Source organism: Drosophila gunungcola, unplaced genomic scaffold (genome assembly GCF_025200985.1).
Source record: "Drosophila gunungcola strain Sukarami unplaced genomic scaffold, Dgunungcola_SK_2 000042F, whole genome shotgun sequence".
Taxonomy (NCBI): domain Eukaryota; kingdom Metazoa; phylum Arthropoda; class Insecta; order Diptera; family Drosophilidae; genus Drosophila; species Drosophila gunungcola.
Genome location: NW_026453211.1, coordinates 543398 through 548244, shown reverse-complemented (window position 1 = coordinate 548244; position 4847 = coordinate 543398).

Below are 4847 nucleotides of genomic sequence, written 5' to 3'. Positions count from 1 at the left end.
ATTCCCAATAATCCAACAAACCAGGAATGGAAATGAAATAGAAAGAAATCAAACGATTCCCCTTTGGCAATTTCCTGCAGCTCAATATCTTTTACATAACTGTTTATTTTATGACTTCCTATTATTTTTTTAATTACAAAGTTTTCTCCAATTGTAACTGTTGATCTTTACTTACTATTTCGGGATTTAGATATGAATTCGTAGCTTCCGAGTCTATTAATAATTTTAGTTCCTTTTTGTTCCTTTCTTTAACTACCACGTATGGTAATGTCGCTTGATGGGTATCCTTCCTTATATACCCGGTTTGTTTTTGGAGGCATTTTGACGAAAATTTCCTTCATCCTCAATGTTATTCAACTGGTGCTCCTCTTCTCTTTCTACTGTATTTAATTGTCCTGACTGCCATCGCTTGGCACTTCTAGGCCCAGTTGATGAATATTCTGTAACCTCCTGTTTTGGCATAATTGCATTTCTATTATAACCTGAAGAATTAGATGTCGACTGATCGCCATTTCCTCTATTCCTGTTTTCTTCCCTATTCTACCTGAGGTTCCTATTATTTCCTCCTTGTTGCCTATATCCTCCATTATCTCTGTTAAAGTTATTATTGTACCCTTTGTTTCTATAATAACCTCCAAGAGCGCCTTTGGAACTCTTCCCCTGACAGCACTACCTAAATTGCCTTTTAGACCTGTTAATGGGGTTTGTATTGTATCTGTCCTGTCTATAACATTACACAATGCCTTATGCACATCAGATACCTCCGAGTAAAATAATACTACTGTTAGTCTTTTTTTTCCAACTGATTTAATTCCCTCAGTAAATCGGGTTCTGACCTCTTATCTGCAAAGTGGGCTATCAAAATTCTTTTAATTTCATCCCAATTTAATCCACAATTTGATTTTACCAAAATGTCATCGGCCTTTCCTTGGATTTTATTCCTTATTTGCCTAAGGTCCATCAGTCCCATAGGTGTTTGGTCCATTTCTCAATTCATTTAAAGGATCTCTTCTGCGTTTAACATAAACTCGTTTAACCTTTCATTTTCCCCCATATGATCGTGCATCGACCGGATCACATGGGAAATTTTTACCGTGCCTAACATCTTAAACGTTGCAGTCCTAAATTTTCCTGATGCGTTATTGTATTGGCTTCCCTCTTCTGTACTGCTCTAGAAGTTCAGGGCTCAAAAATTAATTGTTCCACTTTCGTTGGCAAACTGGTAGCCTCTTTGATAACTTTACTTCTAGTCAGAGGCCTAATTGACTCTTTGACTTTGCTGATTTTGGCATTAACAATTTTCTTTTGTTTACTCCTTAAATTATTATTTTTCGCTTGTGCTTATTATATATTTTCTTACCTTTTTCCTGATGTGTCTTAAATAATTCCTTTTCCTTAGAAGCAACAAATAACATTTTTTGTTTTTACACTTTCTTTTTGCACCGTGCTGAAGCTAACTGGAATTCCTGGAAGCTAACTGGAACGTCATACTCGCAACTCACTTTGTCGAACTATATGGTTCGATGACGTTGCGGATCGCCAGGTTGCGTTGGCAACGATATTCCTAGTGAACACATTATTTCAATTAACTTATTTTTGCCAATGTTCTTAGTTTTTTTTTTTTTTGTTCATTTTATGCCTTTATCAATTTTATCGTTATTTACACCACACACCTCACTTCCATCACATCACTATTTTAACTTACTGTTTCATATAAATTATAAAAATAATCGTTTTCATCACTTCGGCCCTTCTCAGTTCTCCGAGTATGGTATGTCCTTTTTCCCTCCTTCCAGCTGATATGTCCGGCTGCGCCAGTTATAGTAAGTTGTAGTTTGTGCTCCTGATAGTCATCCAAAATTCAGATAAGATTTCAATAAACAGTTGATGCGTTCGGTTAGGTTGTTCCAAACGGAATAATTTTTATTCTGGCTTGAGATTCAAACCGAATCTCCGCAAAAGAATTTTTATGTGTTTTTACAATTATGTATGTGTGGGTGTATAAATGCTAAAATATTTTCTAGAGCTCTGCTGAGTGGGTGTCGTTTAGCAACATCCTGCTTGTGCTGATGTTGCATTTCTTATGTGCTGTCCAATTGGAAGAGGGTAGCACGGGTTGGTTTAGTTGGTGGCGTAGTCGATGGTACCGGTATGGTATCTCACGCACTGCACGTTTAAGCAGACCGAAAATTGCACTGCTCCAGCGATCGAGAACGAAAACGACCAAAAATATCTCGAAATAGCGGCAGCGGTATCGGTGTGCGTGTGTAGGTGTACGCGGCTAGCGGCTTTTCCTAGGCAAATGCTAATGGAGAATGATACACTATCCGATAACTAATGGAAACGAATATATCAGCCTGATACCAAAAGAAGCGCAAAGATTATGAAAAGCGCGGGAAAATGTTCAGACAAACAGCGGCGGAGGTTTTTTGCAGCTTATTTTTGAGAACTACACTTTTCACAATTTGCACTATTTTCCAGCTGTTTTATTTTTTATTTAGACGAAAATTGGAAGAATTAAGTTTGCACTATTTGGGTCGACCACGAGTATTTTATCATTCGGTAAACAAATCGCGAACTCTACAGCGATCATGTCGGGGTCACCATGAAAATTTAATACTTGTTTGTATAAACGAACGCGAAACTTGTGTGACAGCAGTAGGATTCGGCTGATTTATTTGCGATAATAACTTGTGTAGAGTTAGCGAGATTGCGAGTGGTTTCGATGGAGTTCAAATGATCACTAAATTTATTGTTCGAATAATTTCTCTTAGAACCCAACTTATGCTAAGAGGGCGAGAGACGACTCCAATTCGCAAGAATTAGCGCCAAGTGCGCAAACAGTTAGTACATATTTCTGTGACAATTTCTTCTTGATTTGTACTTTAACGTATTAAAATTTCATGGTTTGAATTTTCATTTAATAAATTTCATGATTTGTATTTTCTTGTTTTAAATTATTGTATTCTGTTTACAAAAATTAATTTGTTATATTTTATAAAAAGACAAAAAATTAAATATACGATGATTACAATTAATAACATAAAAGAAATGGGTATTTTTTTATTAATTTGGAAATATGGATTGAGAATAGTTTTATTGTAAGTTCTGAATAATTAAAAAAGATATATTCGTCAATTTCATAAATAATAAATTTTTACGTCGGTGTATTAGTGCCCAGTCCAAAGGACTTGGGTTGAGGGAGTTGCGTCCTGTGTAGGCACGCTGGGTGCCGGCTCAGCTCGCCAGACGGCGTAGGTTCTTTGGAAACCAATCCCTCCCCTATATAACGATAATAAATTTATCGCGCCTTAGGAAAAAGATAGAACTCGTTCAGTTCGTTTTGTCATTTGTCGTCGCTGCTCACAAGCTTCTCAAGTAGCTAGCTCGAGCGCTTGACCGAATTTCGATCGGCAACGTGTTGCTGTTTTGCTCTTCATACGTACCGTATGCCGATGGATCGTCGCCGCCGCTGAAATGCGATCCCCTATTGTCAATGTCGACAGTCGAAAGTTACGTAATTGTTCTTGTACGGACATGGCTAGATCGACTCTAGTGATGCTGATCAAGAATATATATACTTTATAGGGTCGGAAATGTCTCCTTCACTGCGTTGCAAACTTCTGACTGAAATTATAATACCCTCTGCAAGGGTTAAAAAAAATTATAGCTTTTTTTTAAATTCTTTTTTTAGTTTTTCGTTTTAGTTTTAGTTTTAGTTTAGTTTTTTTTTTTAGTTCTTCGACATATAGTAATGGTTAAATTTTTCAGAATTACGGTTTAACTTTCATAAAAACGGGACGACTATATCATATAGTTCCCATGGAAAGAATAAAAATATGTACAATTTTTTTTTTAGATGTAACTGTTTTATTTTGTAATTTTTTTTTTAATTCTTTTTGATTTAATTTAATTTAATATGACAAATTAGAATAACGCTATTAATTTTATTAAAATCGAAAAATTATATCATATAGCTGCTATACGAACTATTGAATAATTAAGCTGCATATCATCATAGCTTCAATGTTTTAAAACATATTCGCAAGAAATTATTAATTTAATGTTTGCAAGAATATTTAATTTTTGCAAAGTTGAAAAGGTATTTGAACTTTGGTATTTGAACTTTGCCGAAGCTTGCTTGCTTTCTTGTTAGTGAATGTCAGCTATCACTTTGATATACACTGTTTCCAAGAATATTTTCATTAGTGAATGGTCTCATTTGTTTCAAAATCTGGCGCCAACTGCTTGTGCTTCCTTTCTATATGCGGTTTTAAATTTGAGACATGTTCGCCTGTCATCTTGAAACCGCAAAGCTTACAAGTATTTTTATTGTTTTCTTCATTATAAATGAAAAAGTCGCGAACTTTTTGGTTTTCCATTTCTGCAGGAAAAGTCGCAATTTCGAGAAACTGAACTCATCATCGATAGAATCTTTTTTTTCAGAAATTAACATACAAATTGAGTTTTATGAAACGATGAAATGAAACAAAACATATAGGTAAAGAAGAATCGAAACGAATTCTTTCCCACTTCACTCGTTTTTTTACGTTACGTTAAAAAAATGTTAAAAAAAATTTTCTTTAGCAAAAGAAGTATAAAAAATTTAAGTGAAGTAGTAATAATGGTTATAACCGACATCGATGACTGGTTGCTTACTATGCAGCTTCAGGATGAGGCCCTTGCCGAATTATTGCAGTTTTAAAGGGCCATCGGACTGGAAATCAGTTTAAACAACTTCAAGCAGAATACGTCGTCAAAAATCACCGTCTCGATTGCAAGGTCGAAAATAGAATTGCCTTTGTTGTACCAAAGACCGTGAGGTGGCGCATTGAAATGATGTGTCA